Consider the following 16,245-nt stretch of genomic DNA (forward strand, 5'->3'; position numbering starts at 1 on the left):
AGCTAGGGCAGGCCCAACCTGGAGGCTGGTGCTCAGGCCCGGGCTGTTGCCCTGGTCTTGACCCCTGAGCAGGATCTGCCCCTCCTGCCTCAGCCCTGGCCAGACTCTGCCCAGACACCTCAGGAATGTGGGGGGAGGGGGACTCGGGAAAGGGGGGGCCTGGGGTCCAGGGGTGGACAGAACAAAGAAGCCAAGTGTCTGGGACTCTCCCTGCACCCCAGGGGGCTGCGCCACATCTGGGGAGGGGGGCTGCTGAGGGTGCCCCTATGTGCTGTGCGTCCCTGCGGATGCTGCTGCCCTTCTCTGGTTTCCTGGGCTGCAGAATGGACTGCAGGATCCGGGGATCGGAGGCAGAGGAGCCTGCTGCAGGCCCGAGGTTGGGACTCCTGGCAGAGAGTAGAGAGAAGTGGGGGGCCAGCCCTGCGGTGGGCTCCTCTCCCTGCCTCCTCACTCAGCCTCAGGAATCGCCTTAATTACAGCGTCAGCTTCCCTGCGCTTCCTGCCATAAACCCAGGAATCTAAATTAGAAGGCAGGAGGCCGGCTCCCCCTTCCCTTCGACCCCCCAAGTCTGCCGGGAAGTTCTCCTGGAGACAGGCCGCCAGTGGGGGCTAACTACAGAGGTACCCAGGGCCCAGGCTGGGGGAGTCTGCGAGGCCAGGGGGCCGGTGGTTGTCCACAGAATCCTCACGCCGGTCATTGCCGAGCGCCTGCTGCGTGCCAGGCACGGGGCTAAACTAGCCCTTTGATCCTCCCGTCGTGGGACTGATGTCATGACTCTCTGTGACAGAGGAGGAAACTGAGGCACAAGGCCAGGGTCACCCGGGGTCTTGGTGGCTGAGCCAGCTGGACGGAGGTTGGCAGCCTTCACGGAAGGCAGAGGGGAGGGTGGGGAGCAGGGGAGATGGCTAGTCCATCCTGGCCATCCTAGTGACATCCTAGGGGCCGGGCGCCCCAGGGGGAGATGGGAGGCGGTGGAGGGGAGGGGGCTGAGGGGCTGCTTGGCAGAGACCAGGCAGGGTGTAGGCCGTTGGATTCTGAGCAGAGTCTGCCTTCCGCAAGCCTGGCTGGGGCCTCACCCTTTCCCAGGACCTGTCCAGGTAGATTGGGGCTGGCCTGGGGCCCTCTGATGGAGAGTGAGGCCCAGCCAGAGGGCAGAGTGTGTTGGTGTGTGTGTGTGCATGCTTGGGTGTGCGTGTGCAGTTTGCGTCTGTGGGTACTCATGTGTGACATGGAGGGCATGTGTGCGTGCGTGTGGTGGGGAAGTGAGGTCATCTGGGCAGAAGGGAGCTGAGCTTGTCCAAACCACTGGAGCCACTGGGGGAGAGAGAGACAGACTTGGGGGGGTGAGCGGGGTGCAGCGGGGTGGGGGGGGGAGGCCTGAGGGAGGGAAAGGGACCAAGGCAGAGAGGAGACAGTGAAGGACAGAGACAGAGACAGAGGGATGAGGTGGGATGGGAGGCAGACAGACAGACAAGACAGGCAGATAGGATGATGGAGGATGTCGGGGCAGTGGTGGGGAGACAAGGGGAGGCCCAAGAGACACTCCGAGACAGGATGGAAGTTTGACAAAGGGGAACCCAGAGAGCAGAGCCCAGGGGTGGAGCTGCCCTGGAGAAGGGGGCTCAGTTGGGGGGGGGCTTCCCACTCTGCCGCCCCTGAGTGGGGGGCAGAGGGAGGAGCCCTCATGTCTGCTTTTTGTCCTGATCTGTGTGTCTGAGATCACCCATCCCTAAGAGAATTTTTTGAGGACCTCTTACTCATGGATCCCAGGGGTGGGGTCCACCTGAAGGAGCCAGAGCTCCGAGGCTGGAGAGCCCAGGGAGTGGTCCGTGGGGTGTGTCCTGAGAGCAGGGGGGGGCTGGAGGGGATGAGTGGGGAGGCCAGAAGGGTGACTTTGAACGGAGGGGTGGCATGGAAGTGACAGTGATGGAGGAGGCTGGGGCAGAGCGGGGTCAGGCCCGTCCAGGGGGCAGGTCCGCTTCTCCAAGCCACATCCCAGCCCCTGTGACCCTCCCATCATCCAACTGCCCTCAGTGGCTTCTAAGTGGCTTCCAAGACCCCATGGGCCCTGCAACCTGGCCCTCCTCCCCCTCCCCCTGCCAAGGGCATCTGGCAATGTCTGGAGACATTTTTGTTTGTCACAGTTGGAGGAGTGTGCTGCTCATGGTATCCGGTGGGTAGAGGCCAGGGATGCTGCTGAGCGTCCTATAACACACAGACCAGCCCCTACAACAAAGAATCATCCGACATACTCCCCACTCCTCTGTTCCCTGAGCATGCCAAATCAGTCCCTGCCTCAGGGCCTTTGCACTAGCTGTTAGCCCTGACCAGAATGCACTCTCCCCAGATCATCACATGGCTTGTCTTCTCATTCTTCCAGAATCTGCTCAACCATTTCCCCCTTAGAGCAGTTTTTCCCCACACTGCCACCTCCTTCCACACTAAATAAACCTCAGTTTATTTCCCTCCCAGCACTTATGCCCAAATCGTGACGCTCTTGTTTATTTATTCAAAACCTTATTATAGTTTGTCTACCCTCCAATTGGCTGTGAGCTCCATAAAGGCTGGGGATTTGGCTCTCAGCAATACCCAGACGCTGAGTACTGGGTGTGAAAATTGAGAGCTCACTTAGAACAGCCAGAGGCTATTTTAAGCACTTTGCTTAGAACACTTTGCATATATTAATTTATTTCAGTCCTGTGAAGTAGACACCATTGGTATGCCCATTTCACAGACGGGGAAGTGGAGGGTCAGAGATGTTAAGTAACTGGCCCAAACTGACACAGCTAGTCAGTGCATGAGCTGAGATTTGAACCCAGGGTGGCTGGCTTTGGAGTTTCATGCCCTAACTTGATACAGCCTCTCTGCAAATATGACAGCGTCTTGGTAACCCAGACCCCCGTGTCTCCCACTCCCTGAGAAGGACTATCCCCCCTGCTGTACCCTCGCTCTCTCACCTCTGCCCCCCTGCCCCAGATCTGGGGTATTGCTATCGGCAGAAGTGGCGCTCCTGAAAAGGAGGAGGCCGGGGTGCTCCCTGTCTCTGCTCCAAGCCAGCACGAAGAGATGAGGTCCTTGTTGGCAGACTCTGACAGGGGAGGTTCGGGGACCCGGACGTGGGGGCTCCTCACCACAAGGATCCCCCGCCACAGCCACAGCTGCTGCCCTGAGTCACTGCTGAGTCTCCCAGGCACCGCGGGAGCTGGGGAGCAGGCGCGTGGCCTTCCTCGTGCCTCCCTGGTGGGAGGGCAGTGCTGGCATTAGGGTGAATCTGAGGGCTGGGCTGAGCCCCGCAAGGGGCCCTTTCTAGCCCAGCTGGCAGGCCCTGATGAAGACCTACAATGAGGAGGGGCTGTCTCTGCAGGGACAGTGGGAGGCTGTGGATGCCCTGGCCTGCTGGGGATGGGACAGGAACTTGGAAGGCTGCCTGGAGCCCTTTGCTGCCCGGTTCCCAGCTAGGAGGCCGCGTACTCTCATAGCCGACTGTCTGTCCCTCTGTCCACATCCCGGGGCCCTCTCTGCCGGCTCTCTGATTAATCCAGCAGCTGGCCCAGTGGCCCCAAAACGTCTTTTCCTCACCCTGGCCCCTCTCCCAACATCCGTGGACCGGATCAGGGACAGACTGGACCTGGGACCTGCCAGGAAGTGTTTTAATTCCCCTTCAATCGACTAGCTTTGCCTCCTCCCACGTGGTTAGAGCGTGGACACTGAGCTCCACGGCTGAGTTCACATTTTGCTTCGCCACTCACCTGCTGTGTGATCTCGGGCAAGTGTCATGGTCTCTCTGAGCGCCCAGTTTTCCCACACAGGCAAGGTAAATAGGGCTTTGGGAGGCTCTGCTGGCTGAGCCCTAGAGTGCTGAGCACAGTGCTCAGCCTGTGATAAGTGTTTGACTGTAGGAGCTGTTCTTGCTCTTTTTTCTCCGTGAAGAATTTCCCGAGGCCCCTAGAACACACAGACTGCCTGAGAGCAACCCCCAGCCCAGATACGGCTTGATTCTGAGGGCCTCCCAGGCAGGCGCTCCAGATTCTCATCCTGGCTTTGCCATTGGGTGGCTGTGTGATCTGAGCTAGTCGCCGTCCCTCTCTGGGCCTCAAGCTTTGGGTCTGAACGACGACCAGTTGGCTTGGATGATCACGGAGAATCCGTCCCATGAGGACCGCCCCCCCAACCCCCGGGTTTGAATCCTGACTCTGACATTAACTGTGACCTTGGCAAGTGACCTCTCTCTGCCTCCGTGTTCCACTCGAAAGGGGGGACAATAATAGCACCTACCTACAGAATTAAGTGAGTTAATACATGGAAAGTGCTTACAAGTCTGGTACACGGTTAGTGCTCCGCAGATGCTGCCCGTTACTCTTAGCTAACATGATCTGTAAGGATCTTTTTTTTCCAATTGAGATATGATTGACGTACCATAAGATCACCTTTTGAAATCATACCCTTGAGTCGTTTTTAGTAGACTCACAAGGTTGTGCGCTGTTAACACTGATTCCAGAATCTTTCGTCCCCCCCCCCCCAGATGAAACCCTATACCTATTAGTCACTCCCATCTCCATACCACCACCCCCTTCCCCTGCAACCTCGAATCTACTTTCTGTCTCTGTGGCTTTGCCCATTCCGGACATTTCATATAAATGCAATAGGCAGCCTCGGGTCTGGCTTCTTTCACTTAGGGCAAATGTTTTCAAGATTTGTTCCTGGGGCGCCTGGGTAGCTCAGTGGGCTAAGCAACTGCCTTCGGCTCAGGTCATGATCCTAGGGTCCTGGGATCGAGCCCCGCGTTAGGCTCTCTGCTTGGTGGGAAGCCTGCTTCTCTCTCCCTCTGTTGCTCCCCCTGTTTGTGCTCTCTCTAAACCAAAAAATAAAATCTTTTTTTTTTTTTAAAGATTTTATTTATTTATTTAACACACACACACACACACACACACACACAGATCACAAGTAGGCAGAGAGGCAGGCAGAGAGAGAAGGGGAAGCAGGCTCCCTGCTGAGCAGAGAGCCCAAGCGGGGCTCGATCCCAGGACCCTGAGATCATGACCTGAGCCGAAGGCAGAGACTTAACCCACTGAGCCACCCCGGTGCCCCGCAAAAAATAAAATCTTAAAAAAAAAAATAAAAAGGAGCTGCTCACAGCTCACTCTACTGACTAAGCCAGCCAGGAATCCTGGTGCAAGTTTTTTTCTAAACATGTTTTTCACTCTCTTCAGTTATCTTCCCTGGAGCGGAATTGCTGGGGCATAGGGTAACCCCGCGGTCAGCTTTTTGAGGTGCTGCCAAACGGTTTTCCAAAGCGGCTGCATCATTTTAGTTATTTTTAAAGTTTATTTTTTTCAGTAATCTCTACACCCCATAGGGGGCTCAAACTTAACGACACCAGTATCAGGAGTCGCACACTGTTCTGGCTGAGCCAGCTGGGTGCCCCTTCTGCACCCTTTTATATTCCCACTGGCGGTGTGTGAGTTTCCAATTCCTCCACACCCTTGCCAGCCGTGGCTAATGTCTTCTTTTGTATTGTAACCATCGTAGTGGGTGTGAAGTGGTATCTCGCTGTGGTTTTGATTTACATTTTCCCAATGACTAATGATGTAAGTGTCTTTACGTGTGCTTATTGGTCATTCGCATATCTTCTTTGGAGAAATGTCTGTTCAAATCCCTTGCCCAGGGGTGCCTGGGTGGCTCAGTGGGTTAAAGCCTCTGCCTTCGGCTACGGTCATGCTCCCAGGGTCCTGGGATCGAGCCCCGCATTGGACTCTCTGCTCAGCAGGGAACCTGCTTCGTCCTCTCTCTCTCTCTCTGCCTGCCTCTCTGCCTGCTTGTGATCTCTATCTGTCAAATAAATAAATAAATAATCTTTAAAAAAATCCCTCGCCCATTTCTAAGTTGGGTTATTTCTCACTTTATTGTTGTGGTCTGTATATATTCTAGATACTGGGCCCTTATTAGACATCTGGCTTGCAAATATTTCCTCCAATCTGTGGATGAAATATTTGTTTCTAAGTTTTTTAGAATAAAATAAAAGCTTCTAAGTTTTTTTTTTCTTTAAAGATTTTATTTATGTATTTGACAGAGAGAGAGCACAAGCAGGGGGAGAGGCAGGCAGAGGGAGAAGCAGGCTCCCCAGTGAGCTGGGAGCCCGACATGGAGCTTGATCCCAGGCCCAAAGATCATGACCTGAGCCGAAGGCAGACGCCGAACCCACTGAGCCACCCAGGAGCCCCTTTTCACTTCTTGATAGTTTCCTTGGAAGCATAAAACTTTTTAATTTTGATCAAGTCAATGTATCTATATTTTTCTCTGCTTCTGCTTAGATGTTGTATGGAAGAAACAGTTGCCTAATCCAAGGTCACACCTGTTTTCTCCTAATGGCTTTATCATTTTAGAGCTTAGATTTCAGATTTTGATCCGTCTTGAGTTAACGATGGACGTACACGGTGGACAGGGCGTGAGGCAGAGTTCCAGCTTCACTCTTCTGCACGTGAAAATCCAGTCGTCCCAGCATTATTTGTTGAAAAGATTCTTTTCCCATTGAATTTTCCCGGCACCTCTGTCAAAAATCAATTGATCAGGGGCACCTGGCTCTCTGGTTTGTGAGTCTGAGCCCCACGTTGACGTTCACCGAGAGGTCAGGCAGGAGGGAGAAGCAGGGGGCCAAGACGTGAGAGCAGGAGGTAGGTTTGGCACCCCTGTCCGGCCTTCTGGACAGAGATGGGGCTATGCTTGAGGGAAAACAAACTTCCTTGACCTTCTGTACTAAACAGTTCCTTTCAGGAAAGGTCCCAGTCCTTGGCTCCTTCCAATCCCTCAGCTTCGGCCCCTTTCCTGTCCTTCTGCCTGGGGCAGAATGGAGGGAGGCCACATCCCCTTGCCGCAGGAGAAGCAGGATGTGGAGCTGAATGAAGCCACAGAGACTGTTTTCCTCAGTGGCCCCTGCCAGACTGTCCTCTGTACAGGCCCTGGGGCCCTTCCTGTGGCACTTCTGTCTCCATCTTGTTTGACTTGGACGGGGGCCCTGACAGAGAGGAGGGACAGGGGGTGGGGGCACGGAGCCCTGAGCCCTCAGGAATGGTTCCGACTAATACTGTTCTCTACCCAGCCAGGATCCTAGGGACTGGGGACGGATAGGACCCCAGTCCCTCACCTGCTCCCCGGGTCACTCCAACAGCAAGCCTGGCCGGGGAATGCTGGTTAACCCTAGGGAGCCAGGAGTCTAGGACGGACTGGGTTTCCATCCTGACCACTGAAAGGTTTATAGCACAGAGCTGGGGGGATGATCCGAGCCTGGGAAGGGTTCCCCCCTTCACTTAGTCCTCTCAGCCCCACCCCACCCTACGATCCAGATGGAGAAACTGAGGCTCAGGTCACCCGACAAATGAGAAGCAGAGGCAAGCCCTGAACCCAGGTCTCCTGACTCCTGGCCCAGTGCTCACTCCCTCCTCTGGTCCTCCCACACAGATTTCGGATGCCCAGCCCTGGTGGGGGTGTTTGGGATGGTTTCAAGGCTCACGTCTGGGCTGTGGTGGATGGAGCCGACAGGTGCCGTAGGAGTTAACCATCCCGTAGCCCCAAGAGCCTGAAACACGGCCTCCTGGGAACAGAGGGAGAGTGCAGGCTCCTCTCCCTTCCCGTCATGCTCCATCAGAGGCTGACACTTTCCTGGCCCAAGGCTGCCAGAGGCATCAACAAAATGGACTGAACAAACACGTCTTGCTCAGTTGTCCTAAGACTCTGTCGATGCTTTCCAGCCGGAGACCCCCAGAAACACACCTGAGCAAAGCTGGGCTGACTGCTCCCGGTGAGGAGGGGGAAAGCACCCCTCAGGAGGGCGCAGGGCACCAGTGAGCAGGAGCTGGCCAGGCGTGGGAAGGGGTCTGGGCGGGGTTGCCTGGGTGGCTCAGTGGGTTAAAGCCTCTGCCTTCGGCTCAGGTTGTGATCCCAGGGTCCTGGGATTGAGCCCCGCATCGGGTTCTCTGCTCACCAGGGAGCCTGCTTCCCCCCACTCTCTCTGCCTGCTTGTGATATCTCTCTTTCAAATAAATAAATAAAATCTTTTTAAAAAGTGTTTAAAAAAGGAAAGGGTCTGGGTGGCTGATGGGTGCTCCCGGGGAGGACTCGGGGGAGGTGGAGCCCTGCTCTCAATTGGCCGCAGTCAGGGAGCAGCAGTAATTCTGGGATTGGGTATCTTAATCATTTTAATCTAGAAAGGAAGAGGAATGAATTGAAGCCAAAGCTGTGTTTGGCAAAGAAGCAGCTGTCACTCCTGCAACCAGAGAGAGGGACGTCTGGTCATTTCTGTGGTTTGGACCGTGTGCATTTTTGTCTGTGTGCAGACACGATTATGGAGTGGTCTTGTCTTTGTCTTGATCCGTCAAGGTCATTGGGTGGCCTCGCCTGATGCTGGCGATCTGTGAAATTGCTTGTGTTCAAGAGAGCACGCCAGGGCCTAACGGGGAGGGCCGGGCTGTCCGGGGCTGGTTTTCTCTTTCTCCGTGTGAGGGGGAGCCAGCACGGAGCCCTGCAAAGCAAGCCACGTCGCGCAGGGTGCCCATGAGGGGTAAATGTCAGCCAAGCTTTGTCTGTCTGTCCTAAGTCTACAGAGGAAGCTCTCCAGGGAAGCCAGGAGGCTTCGGAGTCTGGCCGGGGTTGGAATTCTGACCTCGTTCATGCTCTTGGACAAGCCACTTCCCCTCCTGCAACTTCTTCCACTCCACAGATATGTAACCAACACCTGCTGTCTGCCAGGGACTGGGGACCTTGGGCAAGTGCCTTAACTCTCTGGGATTCAGTTTATCCCTCCAGAGAATGGGAATGATCTTGGTACCTAAGATAGACTAGTGCCTGTCTCCCAGGGCTGCTGTAAGGTTCAGTGCAAAACTGCGTGGGGGGTCTCGAGCACAGTTCGGCCTGTGTCACCTGTACTTTCCAGGGTCCCTGCCTCCCTGACCAGCCCTGCCTTGTGGCGCCTTCATGAGCAGGGAAGCAGGAGGGGCCTGCTCTGCGTACAGCCTTCTTTGGAGAGTGAGTCCTCGGCCCCCTTGCCCAGGGACCCAAGGCCCCACTGGTCCCCAAGCAGGACTGTTGGGGGTTCCCTCCCAAAGGGGGTGATCTCTAGCTCCCGGGCTTTCCCCAGAGCCGTGGTGCCAACGTGGGCACTAGGGCCTGGGGAGGCAGAGAGGGTGCCAAGGCTGCGGGGGTGGACGAGGGCAGGCACCGTCCTGTCTTCTCCAGGCGTGGAGGAAGGGGTGGTGACAGGAGGGTGTGAGAGGCCACGGCAGAAGGAAGTTTGTGTACCCACGGGAGGTGGCAGGCGGAGGGCCCCTTACACGGGTCTGAGCGTCGTGGCAGGAGGGGGCTCCCAGCTGGGCGCTGTGTGGGCAGGTGTGTACACGTGCGTGGGCAGGGCCACATGCATACTCGTGTGTGCGTGTGTGATGCCCCCGCCATGATGGGTCTTGAAAACAGCCTGAATTTAGGATTCAAACTAGCCTGGGTCCATGCCCAGCTGAGAAAAGTTCTGGCCGTGTGAACTTGGCCCGGGCACTTACATGCTCTGAGCCTCATTATTTATCCCACCAGTACCCCTTGAGCTCTCGATGTGCCAGGCCCTGGGGAGAGAGGGGCACCCAAGGCAGAGCCCAGGCTCCCATGCAACCAGCCTTACTTGCCCCGTCTTTGAAGCAGAGGCGACAACTCCGATCTCTCAGATCACATCTGTAGAGTATGGGGCATAGGGTCTAAGTGCTCGGTGGGATACCTGTTGTCCTCAGGCTTCTGGAAACCGTGGAGCTGCACCCCTTCTCCCAACAGACACAGCTCTCAGCTGGTGGGAACGGCAGCCAAGGGGGCCCTCCTTCGGGGCATGATCCAGTTTCCAGGCTGCCCTGCTCTGCTCTGCCGGCGTGGGCCCTGGGAAAGAGTGGCCAAGGCATCTGAGATGGGCCGGACGAGGGGGAGGCCTCGGCATTCCAAGAACCTTGGCGCCTTCCCAGCACCAGGGAAGAGATGTTGGGGGGGCGGGTCTGGAGGACAAAGATCCTCTGTGGGCCCCCTTCAGTCAACCAACCGCACACACCCACCCAGTATGGGCACAGGTGTGGGATGGAAACTCCTCCAACAAGTTGGGACACCCTCACTCCCCTGGGCGGGGCTGACGGGGAGGGGGCTGGGGAAAGGGCAGAGGGGGTGGCTGCCAACTCCCCACTGGCTGCTGTTTACACCCAAGCGATGAGCTGGTTCTTGGCTTCCCCACCTTCTCACCAGGCCAGGTGTGCCAGGAGACGCCGGCCGCCTCTGCCTGGCTCTAGTCGGCATTCAATGCTCTCTCTGGCCTTGCTGGATTTGGGCACAAGCAACTTCTCTGAGTCTGGGGGACAGCAGCTCCTCTCGCAGGGGATGGCGGGTGGGGCCTCAGGCACCCCTGGGCTAGAAAGGATGATGCCCTGGAGAAGGGGTTGGCGACCTCTCTTCCACATCAGTGGGCTGTGGTGCGTCTCAGTAGGCGTGGCTGCCGTTTACCAGCCCAGAAGGCAGGTGGGGCAGAAGCAGACGGGTGCTAAAGTGGGAAGGTTTTGGGCTAGAGCCGAGAGGGTCATTTCAGCCCAAGGACCGATGCTGGAGTCAGAAGGGGATGCTTATGGGGCTGGTGGTCTGATCTGTCTCAGGGTCTGTCTTTGCGGGGCTGGGGACTCAGGCCAGGAGAGATGGAGGAGAGGGCTGCGGGGAGGGGCTGGATCCCATCCCCTCTCCTTCATACCAAGTGAAGGGCATGAGGACCCTGCGCCCAGCCTACCCCCCCACCCATTCCCTCACACACTGCCAGCCCTCCCCCTGCAGAGAAGCCAAGCTGGGGAGTTGTATGGTTAGATTTGCAGGACGGTCACGGGCAGATCTCTTTAACCTCTTGGAGCCCCAGTTTCCTCTTCAGCACGATGGGCAGATCGTGTCTGTGTGGGGCACCTTGACTATGCTACGCCTCCTCGCACATGGTTTCATTTTTCCCTCCTGCTGGCCCTCCCAGGCAAGCACCACTATAGCCCCATTTGACAGATGAGGAAACTGGGACTTATTGGGAGTTCGAGGGAGACTGGTGGTGCGCTAAGATGTCTTGACCCTGTGTTCCCCCCTTCTGCCCCCCCATTCCCTCTCTCAGAGAGGAGAACTAGGCAATACCGCAGCCTGGGTGTGTGGGAGCTGGCAGGAGAGACGGCGGCCAAGTTTAAGGTCCCGGCTCACCACAGTCACAGGGGACTTCTCATCCAGGCAGAGTCTTCTCTTCCATTGCCTTCCCTTAAGCAACAGGTCAGGGCTATGGGGATGGCTCCCCTAATGATGCTGATTGGTGTCGGGGTTCCCCCTGCCCCCCACTGAGGCTCTGTCCCCCACCTGCCACTCCCAGCTCACAGAGTCAATGTTGGCCCCCCCCCGAGGGACACCTGCTTCCTCGCCCGCCCTCCTGCTGTCCAGGTGACGGCTCTGCCTCCCTATGCTGTGCCTGTTCCTTCTACTTTGTGCGCCGTTGCCTGGCTCTGGGCACCCCCTTCCCCGGGGCTTTGGGTGCTGGGGTGTCCAGGGAGAGGCAGGGAGGATTTCTGTTCTGACCCACTTCCAAGCTGGCTTTGTTCTATGTGCAAAGAAGATACAAGAGTTTTCACACACTGGCAGCCTGTGGGTACTTCCTCGGGCAGGGAGGGGCAGCCAGGAATGACCCCAGGGAGATTGCACTTGTAATTCCTCTACGCTTCCCTGAATCCTGGCCCCCGACTCCTTGCAGGCCCCTGCCGCCACCCAAGCTGGGGTCTGCAGTTTCCTTCCTCCCGGCAGGCTCAGCTGACCCCTCCCTTCTCCTGTGCTGAAACCTTCAGGGGCCCCACTTTGCTTCCTGATAAATTCTGACTGCTGGGTCTGGCATTCAGGGCTCTCCCTGCGGCGACCAGCGGTGCCGTGGACCACCCGGGCCCGACGACCCGGGCCCCTGGAGCCTCCTCCCTGCTGACTTCCTGGCCCCGAGTCCGCTCGGAGCGTCTTCTAGCAGTGAGGGACACAATGGTTCCATGAGTCCCCAAGGGGAACTGAGGCCCAGAGGGCCTTGTTCCAAGTCTTCTGGCCAGGCATTCTGGCAGAGGCCCAACTCTTCTCCCTTGGGCCTTGCTTCCGTGGGCACTGGGCCCCTTGGGTGCCAGGTGCCAGCCGGCGGGGCTGAACCCTCCTCCCCTCCTGGATGGCCACCCTGATTCCTGTAAGCTAGAGCTGATGAGCAGGTGGTCAGCCCGTGCAAATCACCCCCAGGTGCTCTGTGCACCCACTGGCCCTGCGGCCCACATGCCCCCTCCCCCCCACCCCCCAGCAGCCTCTTGTTCACTCCTCTGCCTCCTTGCAGGTAGATCGGGGGGGGGCATAGGGCCCCGTGACCTCCTCCCAGACCATCCCTGAGTGAGACGGCCACTCCGCTCACGCTCCCTCTCTGGGCAGTGAGGTCTCCACCCCATGCCCACCCCACTGGCCGCGCCCAGGCGGCCCCCAGCAGGTTGTTTTCCCGGTGCTGGGCCTGGCTCAGCCTCCGGGGCCTGCCAGTCACGTAGCCCAACTTGTTCCTCCTCTCCCGCCGCCCAGGCTGCTGAGCACAGCGGTTTCCTGCTGGGGAGAGCACAATGGAGCCGTCCCAAGGGACCCACCCTGGGGAGGTGCCCGCCCAGCTGGCTCTGAGCGCTGTGTGACCTGAGACAGAACCCACACCCTCTCGGAGTCTTGGTTTCTCTGGTGAGAAGGAAGGGGTGAGACAAGGTCATGAGAGGCCACCTCCAATATTGACAGAACTAAACTCTCCTTGAGCACAAGGACGTGCCAGGCGCAGAAACGCACATCCTCACGGCTACCCGTAAGCAAGGTCGGCTCAGGGCAGCTTAACGCACTTGGCTACAGGTGGACTCTCTCTTGTCTGTCCAGCCTCCCAGAGCTTCATCCCATCTGCAGCTCAGAGGTCTGTCCTCCCCATCCCCGCCTCCCCCTGCAGGCCCTGTGCCTTCTTTCTCCCTCTGCACCCAAGTGGTCCAGGCCTGCTGCCCCAGTGGAGAGTGGAGGGAGGCTTCGGGCACTATGGGGAGAGGGCTGATGATAGGGGCAGAAGAGGTAGCAGGGAGAGAGCCTGGAGGCCAGGAACGAACAGAAGCCTGGCCTGGGAAGGAGTCAGCCGGTTTGGGAGCAAGAACCACCAGATTTGGGGTGCCTGGGGGGCTCAGTCATTAAGCATCTGCCTTTAGCTCAGGTCATGATCCCAGGGTCCTGAGATCGAGCCCCGCGTCGGGCTCCCTGCTTGGCCGGAAGCCTGCTTCTCCCTCTCCCACTCCCCCTGCTTGTGTTCCCTCTCTCACTGTGTCTCTCTCTGTCCAATAAATAAAATCTTAAAAAAAAAAAGAAAAGAATCACCTGACAAGCCCCCCAGAAGAGGGTTTCCCCTGAGGCTGGGAGCCTGAGGCCCTACAGAGTTCCACTCGGCCTCTGCCACCCTCTGCCTGGATCATCTCTTCCTCATCTCCAAATTTGGACCAGGCTCTCCATCCCAGACCATGAACCCGATCCTCTGGGTGTTGCCGGGGGTGGGGGTGGGGTGGGGGGTGGGGGTAGGGGGGAGGGCAGTGGCCATGTGCTTCCTCGCGGGACACAGAGATGAGCATCGAGAACCTCCCCGGCTCACTCTGCCGAGCGTCAGGGCATCCGATGGGCTCCCAAGTGAGAACCAGGGAGACGGCAGAGCCTGGGCTTCCAGCAAGACACCCTGGCTCCCCTAGTATGGTGGAAAAGTGTCTCCCGTCCCTGTGGACAAGCCTCCTCCAAGGCGTGGCACACGCAGGCTGCTGATGACCAACCCCGCCCCCTGACCTCCAAGACCAGGCCTGACCTTGCTCCTGCACTGCCGCCAAGGCCTCCACTCTAAGCACCCGCCCCTCCAGGCCATGGAGGTGCTCCCATGTTCTGAAGCTCAGAGTCCCCAAAGGAACCAGCCCCACACACCGTCCAAGCTGACATGGAGGGTCCTGACCTCCCCGCAGGCTCTCTTGGCCCCCTGGGAGGCAGAACCCCGGCTTTGCCTCTCCGAGCCTGTTTCCTGTGGGCACGATGGTGCTCAAAGTGTCCCCACTTCCTAGGCCGGTGGTGAGGACAAAAAGGGACAATGTGCCTAAGGACCGTCACCCTAGGGAAATCCTAAGAATTTCTATTTTCATTTGGATTTGCTTGCGATCCCTGTGTGTGTCTGTGTCATAGTCCCATGTTCTCTCTTGCGCTTCCTTCTTTTCTTTGTAAAGATTTTATTTTATTTTATTTTTTAAAGATTTTATTTATTTATTTGACAGACAGATCACAAGGAGGCAGAGCGGCAGGCAGAGAGAGAGGAGGAAGCAGGCTCCCCGCTGAGCGGAAAGCCAGATGTGATTCGGGGCTCGATCCCAGGACCCTGGGATCATGACCGGAGCCGAAGGCAGAGGCTTTATTTATTTATTTATTTTTTATTTTAAAAGATTTTATTTATTTATTTGACAGACAGAGATCACAAGTAGGCAGAGAGGCAGGCAGAGAGAGAGGGGGAAGCAGGCTCCCTGCTGAGCAGAGAGCCCGATGTGGGGCTCAATCCCAGGACCCTGGGATCATGACCTGAGCAGAAGGCAGAGGCTTTAACCCACGGAGCCACCCAGGCGCCCCTAAAGATTTTATTTTTATGTGACCTCTTCACCCAATGTGGGGCTTGAACTCACAACCCCCAAATTCAGAGTCACACGCTCCTACTGAGCCAGTCGGGAGCCTCCCCCCCTTTCTTTCCTCCTGTGCTTCTGATCCGCTTATGTCTTTCTTGCTACCTTCTGGGCCTCCGAGCCTGCTGCAAGTGTCCCCCGTCCTCACACAGAGCCCCGGAGCCCACTTCCTCCCAGCCCACCCCAGCCCCTTCCCCAAATTGGCTTCCCGCCCTCCCAGCAGGTCTCAAAGCCCCACCGCTGGACACCCCCCCCACCAGCCACACCCCCGCCCTACTCCTTAGCAGAGGAGGGAACCAAGACCTGAGGGTGTGGGGGCAGCAGCTGGGCTCTGGAATCTTCCCAAGGGATTCTGAGGCCCACCGTCCTACCTGCTGGGACAGGAACCTCTGATTCCTTGGGGAATCCTGGGGGCCCTTCTGTCAGCTCCGGCCTGACCTGATTGCCGCCCCCACCCACTGGGAAAAAACTCTTTCCCAAAGTGTGATTTCACCCCCACCTGCTTCTAGGGCCCGGAAGGCAGGAGCGGGCTTGGCAGGGCTGGGCAGGGCCCCGCAGGGGAGACCAGCTGTGCTGGGTTTGTTTTAGGGGTTTTCCTCTGCCGCTGGTTTCTAAACAGAATGCCTGGGTGACTATAGGGACAGAGCCAGACACAGATCCTCATGGGGCCAGGGAGGGGGGCGGGTACAATAGGAGATGACGAGGGGTTTGGAGAATCTTTGAAGTCCCCCGATGCAGGAGTTATTCCCCCATTTTACAGAGGAGGAAACTGAGGCTCAGTGGGGACCCAGGGATATGCCCAAGGGCACACAGGTGAGGAGGGGGCTGGAGGGGCGACTCAACAGGGTAGGAGGTTGGGGCTGAATGGGGAGCTTGGAGACTCTTTCTTCTTCCAAACTCCCTTCCTTTGCTTCACTGTGCCCTTCCCCAACTCCTTACCCCCTCCCCCAATCTCTCAGGCTGTCCCTCCTCTCCTCTTCTCCAGGTGGCCCCATCCTTGGGCCTGTCCTCATCACCCACCCCCAAAGTGGTCACAAGCCCCTCATGGCTTCAGTCGCCAACAGCCAAGCCATTGGCCTGAGGTCACCCTAGCAACATTTAAGGAAGTTTCATGGGTCACACCCTGCCCTAGAGACGTTCCAGAGGTGTTTTCTACCTAATTTAATCCTCACGACAGCTCTGAGAGGTGGGCGCTATTACGATTTCCATTTTACAGCTGAGGAACACCAGGCTCAGAGAGGTGAAGTAAGTTACCCGTGGGGGCAGAGCCAGGGTTCGAACCCAGGCCTCTCCCATGCTTTCCTTCTCCATGGTATCCCTCTGGTTGTCTAGCCCAGACCCTCGACCTGGGCTTCAGGCTGAACGACCCCTCCCAGCTTCCCTTGAGCCCCCTGGAAGGGGGTCACCATCCCTGTCTGGCCCCTAACCACCATAGCTCCCATCTCTGTGTCAAGACCCATTTGTTCCGGAACCCTGGGTGGCTCAGTCGGTTAAGCCTCT

Source organism: Martes martes, assembly GCF_963455335.1.
Source record: "Martes martes genome assembly, chromosome: 4".
In the NCBI taxonomy this organism is placed as follows: Eukaryota; Metazoa; Chordata; class Mammalia; order Carnivora; family Mustelidae; genus Martes; species Martes martes.